The sequence below is a fragment of the Pygocentrus nattereri genome, chromosome 2 (genome assembly GCF_015220715.1).
Source record: "Pygocentrus nattereri isolate fPygNat1 chromosome 2, fPygNat1.pri, whole genome shotgun sequence".
Taxonomy (NCBI): Eukaryota; Metazoa; Chordata; class Actinopteri; order Characiformes; family Serrasalmidae; genus Pygocentrus; species Pygocentrus nattereri.
Window position 1 is genome coordinate 10,407,391 of NC_051212.1, and position 17,468 is coordinate 10,424,858.

A 17,468-nucleotide genomic window follows, 5' to 3' on the forward strand; every position below is an offset into this window, starting at 1 on the left:
ATGGCAGGATTTGTAAATGTCCAGATGCTCCAAGACGTGGGCAGATGACAGGGCCTACACCAATGAATTGTCATTACTTGCTCAGGCAGTCGTGGGCTGGAGGTTAGTGAACCAGCCCTGTGACTGGAAGGTCGCCAGTTCAATCCCCTTTGCTGATAGTCCCTGACTGAAGTGCCCTTGAGCAAGGCATCTATCCCCCAATTGCTCCCCGGTCACCGTGGATGGGGCTGCCCACCGCTCTGGGCAAGTGTGCTCACTGCCCCCTAGTGTGTGTGTTCACTAGTGTGCATGTACGTGGGTGTTTCACTGCACGGATGGGTTAAATGCAGAGGTCTAATTTCACAGTGTGCAAACACAGAGACAAATACAAATGGTTGTTAATTCTATAATAATAAATTCTATTCTAATAATTGTTATCTTTCCAAATTATACAATTCTATCAAAGATCAACATTTTTTGTCCTTCATTTTGTTGTCCTTCAAGGCCTGGAAGAATCGGGAAATCAATTGCGGGTAGGTGTCAGATGAATTCCTTCACAGGTGAAGAATAAATACATACACAACAGTTGGTTAGTTCAAGAACAACCTCCAAGAGGCGTCAACGTCAAAGGCCAAGAGAACACTTCTCCAGAGTAAGTGACCCTGATAAACAGGAAGACCAGATTACAGTTTGCCAAAAACATGCAAAAAAAAAAAACATCTACAGTTCTGGAACATCTTCCTAAGGACAGACGCTAAGCAGAGAGGAACATCAAGAAGAGAAGAAACTGTTCATGATCCAAAGTATATCACTTCATCTGTCATGCATGGTGGAGGTAGTTTTATGGCCTAGACATGTATGGACTGCCAAATGAACCATTTTTTTGTATATATTTAGGATGTGACAGCTGTCAATAGCCACAGGATGAATTCTGAAGTGTATGTGGCAATATTACTTGCTCAGATTCAGCCAAATGCTTAAAAACTCATTGGACAATGCTTCAAAGTGCAGACAGACAATGGCCCAAATCATAATGCAAAAGCAATCCAAGAGTTTTTGAAGCAAAGAAACAGAATGTTCTGTAATGGCCAAGTCAATCACCTGACCTCACTTCAATCAAGCATGCATTCATATGTGGCGGTGTGTCTGTGGGTTCCAGTCTTCAGACAGGGTCATTGACCCAACCAAGCATTACAAATGAAAATGATGATCATGTTAGTTTGTTCCTATTTCTTTTGAGCCCCTAAACCTGGGTGTAATTCCCAGCTGTTCACTTAATTAGGATACAAAAGCCCTCAAATTATAGTCTGAACTTTGAGTTCATATTCATTAATCACCTCCAATATGCTATGGCAGACTTATCATTACTATTACTTCTAAACTTAAAGACTAATATACTTAATATACTTAATAGGTATTATATATATATATATATATATATATATATATATATATATATATATATATATATATAGACTTTCTGCAGTATTTGTGGACTGTACTGTTAGTGTATCTAAAGAAGACACTCAAATAAAATTATTTCTTCAATTGTTTTCACTTTTTAACTCTTTTTTATATGATTTAAAAATACCAACTACCTTTTACACTATTTGCACCGTCTATTAAAGGGGGATTTCAATGTATAACATTTCATTTTATCACATTTATCACTATTTTACCACCAACATTACATTATAAAACCTTAGAATACAAGTGTAGGTTAACTGGTGGTTTAGGATAGTAAATAAAATGCCTGCATTTGTGTTGACTTGGTACGTTCCTCTACTTTTCCATTAAAAATCAATGGTAGTATTTGTTTTTCTCCTTCCTTATGGAGATGAAAGGTTTAGCTTCTAAAATTTGTTTGTAATAATAATCAAGATCACAGATTAGACATACAGTCCTACAAAGTGGTTTTCAAGGGTTCTTTATTAAAGCAATGGCCCTAAATAGAATCATGGACAGTCAAAGAACCATTTCAATGCGCAAACAGCTCTTTGCATGGTCAAATTGTTCTCCTTTATGATGAAAAGCCCTGTCATGTATGATTCTTTATAGAACCCTATTTCATACTACATAGAACCCTTTTTGCTAACAGTGCAGTTTTCAGCTATCGCTTCATATAAATGTAGTCGATAACCTGTCAGCATTCAGGATCTTAACACCAAGCCTGCCAGACTGTTTGTGGACAATCAAAATCCAGTTGACTCAACTCACTGTTTAACTTGCTTCATCCTTATAATCTCTAGCTATTTGCTGCCTATAATGCTTATATTAACTGACGGCTTAACACACAGCCCATGGGATATGTTTACACGCCACAGGTAGGGATGTGTCTAGGTAAGAGGTGAAACGGCAGCAGTTTGTTTGGAACTCCCCCCTGAGACATAAGCATTAGTCACCAACGTTTCATTGTCAGCACACCAAACGCGAGCTGTTTTTGCTGGTTAGTCATAGAGCAGCACTTGGGTAATCGGGGCATTCTTGCTGTAGTTTCTACAATAGGAAGGGGATGGAGGATTTCTTGGCTTGCCGAGATTGCGTGCCTTTCACAGACGAGACAGGTGAATGACTATGACCTGACAGTTCAGAGTTTCCTCGAGCTGACTTGTTTATTCCTTGCAGTGGGTTTAAAAGTGTGAAACCTGCTGATTGCACATATAGATTCCTCCTGAAGCATCAGGTTCATTCGGGTGTGGTCATAGAGTTATTTGGATGACACTCTGCTTGCACGCAAGTGGGCACAAACATACTTGAGCACATGCTAAGAAAGAAACTATTTCTCACATGACTTTGGATGAATGTGCTTTCAATCTTCATCTACTTTATTGGAAACACTTTTCAGCCTGTCTGTTGCTCTGCACCCTGTCAATCAATGGAAAGGGACCACTAGGACTACTACTGACCAGGTTCTTTGGACTGGAATTGACACTTAGACAGTGATGGCATGTTAGGACCGTTATCAACACTTATCAGCAATTGTTGGTGTCAATTTTATTAGCTGGCCATGAAAAAACTCAAGGGCACAGAAGGACAATCGCCTGAGTGCAAGCAGCAACATTTCATCAACGTGTTTTACTACGTTTTTGATGAAAAATATTTAAATATCAAATGTACAATAAGAAAACATGCTTGCTGAGAGTAAACCAAGAGAGAAAACACCTGAAAGCTCTGAATCTTTGATAACACAATGACACTAAATAAAACATGGGATATTCACTCATTTCATCGCCTTGTACAACTATGAACATGTGCCAACTACGCATTTTAATTTATGGTTTAATGTACAAACCGTCACTTTAAAGTCGCCTTTTACTAGAGGTGCACCAGTTTTCCCCTTCCGATACCTGATCCTCCAGTGTCGGCTGATACCGAGTACCAATACTAACTCTATCTAAACTAACTCTTAAAATTTATATTTTTATTTTGGTAAAATCTATTTTCTGTGTCAGATATAACACTCAGCTTGGCTAGATGGCATTTACTTGTTGGGTTATTATTAGATACTTAAGAAAACTTATTTTGTTTATATTATAATTAGTGATAAGAACGTTGTTTAACAACTTAAGTAAATGTAAAATACATTTATTGTGCCAAACATTTAAAAACAGAACTGATCAGCACGCAGACATCAGCGCATCAGCAGCTTCTCTGGCTGATAAAATGGAGCTGAATGTTGTTTCACGTCCAAATTTCTCAAGTCATTTGCCTCGCCTGTGTCTTGTTCACTCATGCTGCATCTCTGAGTGTCAGTTCAGTAAATTTCACCGTCGTTCACGCTGTCAGTATCAGCGCTTTCAATGTTTTTTAGGCTTGGTTGAAGCGACAGGCTGTGAGTCCACGCTGCGGAGTGATACAGCTGCCTGACGAAGGCACACGGGAGGTGGGGATGGTTGACTCACAGGCCCAGCTAGCAGGTTGCTATGCTAAAGGCTAAATTGAAACTAAACGCTGAGTCTGGTGGTTCTTTCTGTTCTCTCAGTAATGCTAAGTCAGACTGTAAGTGGCCACACAGCAGCAGATGAGTGATTACTGAGAGAAGCAGCTCAGCCATTTGGGTAAGAGGCTCCGTTAGCCTGTTCCGATTGGCTCCTCCCTCTCTTCCGTGTGCTTTTTGTTTACATTACATTTATTTATTTATTTATTTATATACATTACATTTATTTACAGCATTTGGCTGACGCTCTTATCCAGAGCGACTTACAATTGGATCATTTTACACAGGCAGGCCAAGGTGGTGTTAGGAGTCTTGCCCAAGGACTCTTATTGGTATAGTGTAGGGCGTTTCCCCAGGTGAGGATTGAACCTCAGTCTACAGTGTAGAAGGCAGAGGTGTTAACCACTACACTATCCCAACTGTTTACGTTTTATCGTCCATGTGCTTCTTTGTTTTGAGTCTAGTCCAGCCCCCTTGTTGTCCTACTCTGCCTCCTCGCTGCACGTTACAGACGCATTGTGGGCCAGATATAAAAATGAGCAGACAAATTGCCAAAATATGCTTTGATGCAAACACAATGTGCACCCACAATGCATCTGAATTAGTGTTAGCTAGTGATTAGCTTACCAAGAAAGCTGCGCATAGCCCTGCCCACTAATGCTTTATGAGGCTCAGGACTGCGGGCACATATCGAGGCTGCATCACGGCATAGCTTTTGGGTCACACTTTATTTGGATGCTGGCCTATAGATGCCCTACAGCTACTTGAATCATTAACATGCTTTCTAGTGATCCTCAGTTGATTAGCAACAATGTTATGGTTAGGGTTAGGAGTAGCTGTAGGTTTCGCTTTCAGGTTAAGGTTGGGGTTAGGTTCAGGGTTAGGGATAGATTTAATAAACTCTTTCACACTGAAGTTCAAGTTCAGTTGGATTTGAATGGGTATTCAGTTGAATGTTATTGAAAGGCAGACTGAACATTTACAAAGCATCTATAGTGAATCATCTTCAGGTGAACTTCAGGTTCAGTGGCATTTAATGACTATTCAGGTGAATGTGATTTAAATGTACACAGAATGTTTACAAAGAATCTACTGGGGGTCACCCGAATGAAGTGTTACGATTTTTTGCTCCACATCAAACATACGTACATCTGTTCGCAAAAGTAAAAACACTGTTATTCCCATGGTAATTATTCTTTCAGCACATGTTTAAGGTTTGTGCCTCTGTCTCGCCACTGTGTCTGCTGCTGTTATGAAAGGAAGTCTCTCAACAGCATGCCTTTTGAAACTAATGCAAATGTATGCCTAATGCTAAAAGGTGGAGAAAAACCGATGCAAAACAGGTCAATTTGCGTTGCTCAAATTTGAGTAAAACGAGCAGAATATATAATCAGTCACATGTTCAATAGCTCCCCCAATTTTGGGAGATTCTTCTTCAAATGCACATGTATAGTTTATGTTTTACCAAAAACATGGACGATAAACTACACAGTTAGACTTGTGCCAGTTTTGCGTACATAACATGAAGGCAGAACGCCTCTGATTTATGGCACAAAAGACTTACTATATCAGTATATGTCCAAATGTCTTTAGACAACTGCTTATCCACTATTTCTTTAAAAATCTAGGGTATTAATAGATGGTTTGTACCCCTTTTGCTGCAGCAACAGCCTCTATTCTTCTGGGAAGGCTTTATACTAGAAGTTAGAACATTGCTATGAGGATTTGATTGCTTCCAGCCAAAAAAGCATTGGTGAGATCAGGCACTGATGTTGGATGATCAGTTCTGGATCACTCCAACTCATCCCAAAGGTATTGGATGGAGCTCCATCACTCCAAAGAATGCAGTTCCACTGCTTCACAGCCCAATGCTGGGGGGCTGGTGATCGTAGTGTAACGTGCTACTTCTTCAGAGTGTCCCATTCTATTGGCCATGCTTTCCTGTGGATTAAACAAGTAGCTGAATTCACTGATTAGAAGGCCTGTCTGCATACTTTTGGACATAATGTATCTAGAGTAGAATGAGGTATTCATAAACTTACAGTGACCCACAGCAGAACTTGTTGACTCTGTATCTATTACAGCAAAGCAAACTTCATTTCTGTCTGGGCTGAAATGCCACCATGTCTGATAGCAATCATTTCATGGATTGGGATCTAAAGCCTGGATGTTAAATATATTTTGTTACAGTTTGTCAGTCTGGCTGTACAGTGAGGGAAGAAAACCGAAACAAGCAAGTGGGTACGGAATGAGTGGCACTGGGAGGCACGTGTATGTCTGCTGGGGAGAGTTTGGGTAGCAGGCCAAAGACGTCCATGCCACAACAAAGCTGAAGCTACAGAACCGGTTTTGGCGTCAAACAGGGTTCTCCCTTATGGGCTTGGTCTTGGGGGCAAAAGGTTGCTCTTATCACAAAAACATGCACTGACAAAAGCAAATTCATACACACACACACACAAACACATACAGACAAACACATACACACAAACACACACACACACACACACAGACACAGAGGATATGCACATATTTGACAACTCGTTTAATTAAAGGGTAGAGAACTGTAGAAAGTCAAAGTCCATGATATAAAAATGAAACAAATAAAAGCACATGCACGCACAATGGAAAGTTAGATTACAGCATGCGCTCCGTCTTGTCTAAACTTTATCCTCTGCTGAAACTTTCCCACTGTCATTACACCCTCCGCTCTTATGCCCTTAGTCTTTGTAGTTGTACGCTCTCATGGAAGTATAAATAACAGTCAGAGAAGCGTTCACACATTTGTAGGGCTTTAAATGTTGTCTACATCTGCCCAGCTGAATTCCCCTATAGCCTATGGCTACATTTACACAGGCAGACAAATCTAACAAATCATTTACACAGGCAGACAAAGGCTTTATCGCACATCTCACACTCACCTGAGCCTTCCCTTCATACCTAAGCAGCAATTTATTTCTTATTGGAACTATATCATAGAAAACTCAATTCTCCTCACTTTCTGAAATAAAAAATGTTCACTTCTCAATCCATACAGTCCATCTATGGAATATAAGCTGCAGTTTAGCCCCACAGGCCATATTTTATGCTTTGTTCATTTCTCGATATGTTAAATTCGGGAAAAAATTGAGTGCAAAATCTCTAAGTGTGTAGAGTAGAGTAGAGTAGAGTAGAGTAGAGTAGAGTAAGTCAAGTTTTAGTCTTCTGCTGAGTTCTATCAACTGTTTTCTTTGGGTCTAAAATACTTGCCATCCTCAGTCAGTAGCTGTAAAACCATCTGTTTTAAAGTTGTTCTATAGAGTAGATACTTTGCAGATCAGATAACATAGGATGTTGTCTAGAAATGCTCGCTTACAAAGCTTGGAAAACCATTGGGAGACACACGTTAGTGTACTGTTTGTGTTGACGGACAACCTTTGGAGCAAAATAAAAACTGTGTATATCCTAAGTTTATCTAAGAACAGTTTTGGTTTGATTGAATTGTTCTCTAAATGTTCATTGTACTGTCCGTTTCCTGAAAATGGATTAAGTATCGCTGGCTTTACTGGCAATAGTATGTTTACTTCCTAGATGTATTTAATTTAATTAAGGCTCTATATTCCAAAGCACCCTACACTATACCAATAAGAGTCCTTGGGCAAGACTCCTAACACCACCTTCGCCTACTTGTGTAAAACGATCAAACTGTAAGTCGCTCTGGATAAGAGCGTCAGCCAAATGCCAGTAAGTAAGTAAGAGTGTAGAGGATGTATTATTTTATTTTAGAATTTATTTTAAGAAAATCAACAACACTGACAGTGGCTCCAAAACTTCTGCATATGACTGTAAGTTCTGTAAGTTTGAAATGTGGCCCCACATATAGACCCTTGCAATTTAAACAATTATATTAAAGATGAACAATAGAATTTAGGAAGATAGAAAAACAAAATAATCATTTATTTCGCCAACTATTTTCCTAATTGAAAATAGAATGAACTGACTATTCTAAAGTAAAGCCTTAGATTTATAGTTTACATTTGCATCCAAGAAGATGAGAATAACTCTCTAGTTTTAGCTTAATAACATACTAATAAGCAACCAGTTAAGTGCCAGTTACTGGCTTGTTAAGGCTTAAGAAGAGCGTTACATAAGCATTATAGTGGCTAAAAAAATAAACAAATAACATCACAATACTTGAAGACATTTTCACAATACAATACATAACATAATATTCAGGTTTTGTGAGGTTTTATAAGTTGGAATGGATGCAATGTACCAGTATAGTCACGTTTTGAAAATGCTAACAAAAAGCTTCACATACGATGATTTTTATTATATAAACCCAAGTAAACAGGACCGATTATATTATGTCTTTAAGACAATATCCACAAAATGCTCCCAAAGGCATATTATGACATTAGCACTATAGAGATAAAGTATTATCACGTTGCCCACCCTTAGGTACAGAGACACAAGGCTTTCTTTCAACAGCAGTTATACGCCTCTGTGAGCATTCCCTTCCACTGAGCACAGGTATGAGTACTGAGTGCACCTGGCCGGCCTCACTCAGGTGCTTGGACAGCCTAACCCCAGGTCGCTGCCCGTCTACGGTTAAAACTTTTTGGGTCCAGGATTCAAGGGTAGAGTTTACAGTGATGATCAGTCATCCTGGCAAACCTTCGCAAACAAGACCTCAGACTGTGGACAGTAGCTCAGGAGATGTCAGGAACGGTTCGGCATGCCGCACCTGCGCTCATTAAACAGCCTTTTGAGACAAGGAGGAATCTGAGCTATGCAGAGACTCCCTAAAACACAGTTTATGTCTTTCAGAGAGAGAAGAGTTTGAGAAGTGCCTTGGAATGCTCAGCTTTGTGAAGACCCTGAAAAGACATGTTTTGTCTCGTGACGAACATCGTATACTGGTTTTGTACACAAGGGTTCACTAGTCATACTGCTACTGCACCATCAGAGGGAGGATTTCAGAGTCTGGCTCATCAATTTAAAGCAATAACTCAAGATAAGTGTAGGCAAGTGGGTTAATCTTATTCAAGACATGTCAGACAACACAAGGAATGCATATGCCCTCATGGAGCTCTAATGTTTCCAGGTAATTACCATCGAGCCCTACAAACTGCTTGTCAGCAGAGCTGACGTGCTCGATTTCGAAAATGTAACCAAAGCAAAAAAAGATGTTGATGTAACTGTGCAGTCACCTTGCAAAACTATCTCTGCTGGCATCTGGGGAAGGCATGAACCTGTATGTGAAAGTCTATGACCCCACTGTTAACAGGGCTCAGCTCTATCCAAATGCCAAAACAAAAGGAGCTGAGCTGAAAGAGCTGGCGGGTGAACCACCTGCGTTCTCCAGGCCAGTCCCACTGCTTTCATCTTTCCCTTTTCCTCTCGCGTTGTTGAAACAGTGCCCTCCAGACAGGTTCGTTTGTTGTTCGGCCGGCCACCAGAAGGTTTGGCTCTGAGCGGAGATCAGGGTAGGAAAGGGCTTGTTTTGGTCCTGCATAGAAAGGTGGCAGGACTGAAATCACATGAGGTCAGAGAACAGGAAGTGCTTTCATCTCCACCGCCCAACCAACTCTGACCCTCCATTGTGTGAGTAGGAGCTGTTGCAGCCTGTTCTCCAATCATCCTCAGTGTTCCCTGGTTATTTTCAGCCTCCAATACAGACTTATTAAGAAAGTACCAGAGAACTAAAGAAGACTGTTCTGTCTCTATGTGTTTGCTGTGTGCCCCTTCTCTGACCATTCTTGCCCCTCACCCCACCCCATTGCAAAGTTGACACACTCTCAATTTGGACAGTCTAGACCAGGGGTCACCTCTTTTACTGCCCTGTTGGGGCTCCACAACAGAATTAGGTTTGTAGGTTAATATAAAATAATCCTCCTTTGCAGTAAAATAAAGCTCTGCTAATAGTTAGTGCTAAAAAGTTTTAACAAGTGCTGGAGTTAATGTATAACTGCTAATTTCTCCAACCTTTAACCCTAATAGTTGGTGTCCAGCCAGCTGGTCACCGTAGTAATGCAGATAGGAATCTGGCAATACTAGTAGCTAAAGGAAGTGTAAAGAGAAAGATATAAGACGAACATGGGCATTTAAAGACGATTGGACTTATTTACATTCCAGCTGATTTCTTGTTACATGTAAACTGCAACGGGAAACTGTCAAACAGTAAAATGATGTGAAGCTGAAGTCAGTTTCTCATTCACCAGACTTTTGTTTGAACTTCCCCGTTCCACCTTAAAAGGTTCAGCTGTTACATTCTGGTGCCTGAGGCAATATTTAACGTGGGACAGGAAAATTCGAAGAAGAAGTTGACATACAAGAAGCTGACTTCAGCCTCCCAAACAGTCGAAAGCTGAGACATTTTACAAGAAACTATTCAACGTGTTTGTGGAAAGGTTTCCTGCCAGAGATGCGAGAAAAGCAGCTCAAGTTGAGCTAAAGCTTAAATCTTAAATGTTGCGGCTCCAAATGTGGTTTGATTTTTGTTGAAGGGACAAAATGGCTCTTCTTAACATGTAGGTTGCTGATACCTGGTCTAGACTTATTTTGAATCTAAGTTACAGTCAAATCATTGACCTGTTTACTATGTTATGATTCTGTGTATTCCATAAATGATCAAGAGCTGCAGATTGACCACTCTTGGTGAGAGACTCTTGTCCCTGTTTACCCCTTTTCTGTACTCATTTTCTCCTTCATCTTTCAAAAAAATGTCCCCATTCTCACCAACTCCACACACTTGTGACTAGACAACTGCACTTCGTTTGAGGTATTCGTATTACGTGATCAAGGGGCACGGAGTGAAATAAAGGTCAGCAAGACGACAGTCTTACGACGGCTGTGACATCATGAAGATGAAAGTTCCTTCCCTTTCCCTGCGCCGCTCATGTGGCCTTCCTCTAGTTGGTGTCAGAGCCCAGGCTGCAGGTCACTCTCACACCAAAGACCCCCCAGAGAGAGACCCTGCCGGCCTCCGAAAGACCAGAATAGAAACCCCTGTGCTTCCAGAACTCCTCCCTCCGCCCTCAAGACTTTACAAAAACCTGATGAGGGAAGGAAAACATCCTCTCTTAGCCAGCACCGCTGCCAGCTTCCTGAACAGGTTAGCGGCGGGCCACAGTGGAGGGGCTTTGAATGAACTTCCCTGTTTAATAACACAGAGGTGACTCTGGGGAGTCATGTTTATCTCTTCCACAGCAGCTGCTCCTGAGACTTTGAGCTCCATGAACTTCAAGAAGCTGTGCGAGAAGAGTCAGAACTGAATTCAGCACTGAATTAACTCTTACCCGTGTTCATTTGATGATGCACAGTGAAATAATCATCTTATCACATTCATCAAGCAAATCATCTGTAGATTAGTAAGAAATACAGTAAAATTGGATTTGACTTTGAATTATGAAATTCAAGTTCTCAGTTAACCATTTCAGGTACCAGTGTTTGGATACTGAAAGCACTATTTCAATATCGATACATTTTATCATTAAGTGGAATGTTTTTAAAGGATTTAATGTTTTTAAATATAACTCTAAAATGGTTAGTCTGTAAATCAAACTGTATATGTATATATATATATATATATATATATATGAATCCTGTTATTTGCTTCATAATGCTTCACATCCTATGTCATCTTGTGAATCCTGTTCAGAAATGCTCAAGTATTGCTTTATAAATGTGTCATTCAATGTTTATTCATATGTAATGAAGTCCTTAAAACAAACTGTTACTCAGAATCCTATAGATTTACCTTGGCTTTTAAACATGTACAACACCAGTGCTATCACCTAAAAAGGTAAGCCCATAGTTCTACATTAATGTCGGTCAAACTTCCTCTCATCCCCTGCAGTAAAGTGAATATATATATATATATATATATATATATATATATATATATATATATATATATATATATATATATATATATAAAACACTAAATATCAGCTGTAGCTCACTGAAACCTGAGGTTCTAACTCATTATATAGGGTGACAATGTAATCATGACATATAGTATAGCAGCCAGATATTGCTGCCTTAGTGTCATGACTAGATAAGAAGAAGAGCATAGTCATACTGACCTCTGTGGAATTTGCAGAACTGGCCACAAAAACAACCAACTGGCCTAAATAGTTATTGGGTTGGTTGGATGGTTTGAGCTTGTTCTGTAGTTAATCTATTCAATAGTTTATATAGACTGTTTGGTGACACCTACACCTTAGTACATAACGTCGACATAAACATGTTATAAACAAACATTATGGCATCTGTCCTGACAACAGCAATGGCAACATGACACTGTCGTACTACCGATCAACTCATGACAGCATGCAACATCTACAATGGCATGTTTATGACATAGTTATGTAGCACGTTATGTGGAAGACCTTCAAACTGAAGAACCCTCTTAACCACCTTTATTATTAAGGGTACAAATGGTTAACTTTTAATGCCAGCTAAATTCTCCTTATTGAACTCCCCCTAGTTGAGCCTGGCCCTGGCACAGTGGATGAGCGAAGGCTGGGTCCTCAGTGCGTGAGAGTAATTCTTGCCTGAGGCTTTGTTTATGTTTCTGCAATCTGTCAGTGAAAGAGCGCCCTGGCAGATAGTGCTCCCCTCCCACCCTCCAGCCCACTCAGGCCCGGCCGCTGATACGGGAGGCACACAGCGCTCTGGCAGGTGTTTCAAAGCCATCCGCATCTCACCTGCCATCGTGCCGTGAGAATGTCGGGCAGCCAAGCACTTGAAGAGTTCTAGTATAGTCTAGGAATGGGGAAACCCTCGCAAGCCTTTTGTGATTCTTTGCCTCGCTGTATTCTTCGACGTAATCACGGCATGGTAGCTATCATGCCTGAAAATCAAATTCTGATATGCTTCAGTAGCAGAAAAGAAAGGAAAGCTACGACAGTTTTACGTCATATGTCGGGCAGCGTGTTGTCACGACAGAAGTCACTATAGTGGCTCTGAAAGATTACACAGATGTTTAGATTATAACGATAAGGACTTGATAAATAAAGTTGTTTTTTTTATTCCATCTTCATCTCTAGCATATGAAGTCCTCAGTGTCAAGAGCCCAACCAGCACATGTTATGCCAATCAACTGCAACCCTCCATTCCAAACCCTGCTGGTATCCAAATTCAGGGAACGCTGCGTCCTCCCAGCTCACATTCGAAATTCCTTGTTGTGAATGTTTATATAAAAGTGATTTGTGGCGTTTATCAGATGGCTGTAATCTGATGGCAGGTGGAATGATTCGACAAATGGTGTGGAACAGATTCTCACGCACCTCCGTCGTGGCAGGGAATCCATTCAGTGCGAGAAGTCAATGGCTGTAGATTGTATCTGCTTTATAGTGTAGCTTGTTCGCTACTCTGATTGCATGATCGTGGATTTCCACTCAGATGTGGAACTAGGAAAAAGACAACTGGCTCACGTTATGTATATACTCACATTTGTTTTATTTACTTACTCTTTTTTATTCATGGTTTATGATGTTTGTTAATGCTTCAGTGACTTACAAGCTGACAAATTAAGGAATAAAATGGACCATGGTGATAAAGAAAGTTCAACTCAATACAACAGATTAATATTGTGATACTTTGGATCATTACTCGTTTGAAAAACGATACTTTTAAGGGAGATTTGAGTTCAGTTGGCAGAGGGGTTAGTTTACCACAGTGGGAGGAGCTTTTACACAAATGTAACACGATCACCCTCTTGGATTCTTCTACCTATCCCTAGCATGAAGGGTTCCTTTCACTAGAACTAAGAGGCCAAGCACAACTCCTGAAAAACAACCCCACACCATGATCCCCCCTCCACCAAACGTTACACTTGGCACAATGCAGTCAGACAAGCACCGTTCTCCTGGCAACTGCCAAACCCAGACTCGACCATCAGATTGCCAGACGGAGAAGAGTGATTGGTCACTCCAGAGAACATGTCTCCACTGCTCTAGAGTCCAGTGGCGGCGCTTTACACCACTGCATTTGACATTTTGTGATGTAAGACTTGGATGGAGGTGCTCGGCCATGGAAACCCATTCCACAAAACCCATTCTTTCACAAGTGTCTGTAGAAGCAGTCTGCATGCCTAGATGCGTGGTTTTCTACACATGTGGCCGTAGAAGTGATTGGAACACCTGAACAACGTACAAACATATAATTTCATATTATACCTTCACATGTATAAAATAGCATGCTGATTCTTCAGATTGATGGAGAATGTGCTGTAGATGGTTCTATAAAGAGCATTTTTTGAAAAGGGTTCTTCATAGCACCCATATGGGTCCTTCAATTGTTACAGGCTTAACATCATAAAAATACCAGAACCTTTTCGGGGCAAAGTAGAACCCTTTTCATAAAGAGTTCTTGGAGTGTTCATGGTTCTATATAGAACCATTTTCTTTACTAAAAACCACTGAAGAACCATATATAGTAATACTTTATGAGGGGTATCTCCACTTGCACTCAAGTACAGGGGTTGTATATTCTCCACCACGGCCCAGTGCAAGACATTGACAGATGAACAATTAAACATCTGTAACAGTAATTGATTCAAAAGCATTATTTCATTTTCATTTCATGTTTATATTTGTGGTTTGGTTTCAAATGAAAGGTTTAGCCTTTTAACATTGTGCCAACCCTCCTTATAACAGGCTGGCACTGGTTAGTACAAGAGCACAGCATGAATTTAGTTCTGAATGAGCTAATTCCATGAAATAGGAGTCCAGATGTCTGTTTTAGTTAAGATGTTCAGCTTTTCTTTGCTGCTAGTAGGGTTATCCTAACGTATGGAACATGTACGGTATACAGCAGGGAATGAAACCAGTGCCAAGCATCCCCTAGTACCCTCTACTTATGGCAAACAATGACTATTATTCAATTGCTATTATTTATTTGTTACTTCTTTTTCAGTACTTGAAGCTGTTTGATAAGACTAATGAACAAAGTCAGTGGCAGATGTTGAGCTGATGAAAGGTGGATGGTAATTAACTGTAAAAAATCAACCAAATATCAGGTGATGACCAAAAAAAAAAATGCTTTTATTGCAGACCTTTCCAAGACTAAAAGCCTTAAAGCATAACATTCTTGAGCAAGTATTTTGATCCATACACAAAACACTCCTTATCCCAGGGAACGGTTTCCAATAGTAACATAAAGGCATTGCTATTTTTCTTCACTTTCATTTCCCTCCATGTTTACATTATGCCCTACCCTCTTAAACAATCAAAAGAAAATGGGCAGATTTCCTAGTACGGCCCACCATTGATCTGCTCTTATTTTTCAAAGCTGCTCTCTCTCTCTTTCTCACACATGAAACAGGAGCTCTTGACGTGTGTATGTGCGGTGGAGGAACGCCGTGGCCCATAGCACTGAATTCTCACCTGTGCTCACCTGTGTATGCCTTTAGCTCTGCTAACCTCTTCCAGGTCCTGCTTCAGACTGCTTGGAATGTTCCTCTCAGGAATGCCTCAAAAACAGCAAGGAATCCTCAGTCTGTCCGAAAGAATCTTGGTCAGCCCCTTACACTGCATCTCCATTCTCACTTTGGCTCTTCACATGCATAACTGCATAACTTACACATCGCTGTTGTCAGAAGAAAACCCTTTTATCTCCATTTTTGGACGTTTTTCAGTTTTTGACACAATTTGAAAATACCTGTTGCCTATTACGTTCTGTGTAAATTTCATGATGAATGGGCTAAAAGAAACGACCCAAAATGACTTGGAAAAAATTCTGGTTCCATTGACTTCCATTGAAATTAAAGTAGGTTTTTTCCATCCCCTGTAAAGTTACCATTTTGGAGATACGAGGTTTTCTTCCGCCAACAGTGATATACAAAAGCAATTGGGTAATTCATAATAATCAATGAGTTAACTAAATACTAAGCATACAGTTTGAAATATAGGTTGTATCATTAAGCATATTGCATAATAATGCACTCTAGATAGTTGTACAGAACTGCACTTGATGGTTCCCTGTGCAAATACACCTAATTCAAGCAATGCACTTATTAACTACAATAATAAAAGCTGGTAAAGTAAGATGCAAAAGTGAAAACACTGCAGGATGAACCTCAGTGATTTTGTTCTGGGCTGGCCTGGCTACAGCTCAGGTTCCAGTGTTGTGAAAGCCATTCTAATGCTGGATTAGTTGGCCGGTATTCTCATGGGTCAGAGAATGTACCTGACTCACATGCCTGCTCTATTACTTGCTCATTTCCGTCACAACACACAGAAGTACACAAGTCTGCGTGGCTCACATTCTCCTCATTCTCCAACCAGTCTCACGAGTGTTGTGCAGCAAGAGCACCATCAAGTACAGGAGAACTAGGTTTAAATCCAGAAGTATGAAGTCCTATCGGGAATTAAACCACACAGGGTATGTTTTAAAAGTCAAGGTCATACATGTTTGTTATTTTATTTTTCCCCTGAGTTCTGTTTTGCATGTACTAAAAAGAGGCCTACATTGTGTTTACAAAGCCTCTCTTTCTCATTTGTTATTTAACAAGCTCTGTATGTTACTGTGCCTTTAAGGATATATGTTAATAGGCTCTGTTCTGAATCTGTCCTGCACTGAGCCTCATTCAAAAAGAACCCTGGGCTGAACCCTCCTCATTAGTTCAGCATGGATGGGTGGGGCTACACAGCTGTAGACTGAATATACAGATACTGTACGCATGTGTTGTTTTCTATGACAGCACACGAGCAATGAATTTGAAACGTCTTGTTTTTGAGGTTAGTTTGCATACATAGACTCAAAAACAGTCTCTAAACACTACATGAAAATCTTTTTTCCTTTTTCCCAAATGGACATGGAAAAAAAATATTCTGATCTAAAACTATCACAAATGACACCACAAGGACATCTTTCACATATACATAGTTATATAGACATGTATTAGCAACCACCTGGAATACCATAGCAGTAGCCTTCCAACATCTAAGCAATCACTTAGTGATAACATAGTAATGTAAAAGCAACTAATTAATTTGGACCATTTTGTACTTATAATTTGAGATATATTATTTGAGTCATCTAAATATCATATTTGACTATATTTAATTGAGATAAAATCCTATATGCATCGTCAACAAATCATTTGGTTTTATGATACAGAAAAGCCATGATTCCTAAATTCTGGATGGTGTATATATATATATATATACATGCATCCTTTATCCATAGGTGTCACTGGTTACACATAAAGAGTATTACACATCTGTACTTTACTAAAGTTTTTCCGTTTTGAGTGACTTTTTACTTTCACTCTACTACATTATGCAAAATCTGTCGTTCCTTTTGGTTTATATATAAACCATATGTATAAAAACGTAACATGTCAAAACGAGAGAAGCGCAAAGCCAGAGCACCAATCAGGGCCCAGCGGTCACTTTGTTTAGAGCTGGTTTTGACCTGTTGGTCATACCGACCCAGTGCAGCACGCGGTTCAACGTCAGCGCAGCAGCGTAAAACTTTGGGAGAGTCTGTTCAACATAAATGATGAACTAACCTAACTTTGTGTAAATAGAGCTCAATATAGAAATATGTCCACATATGCAGT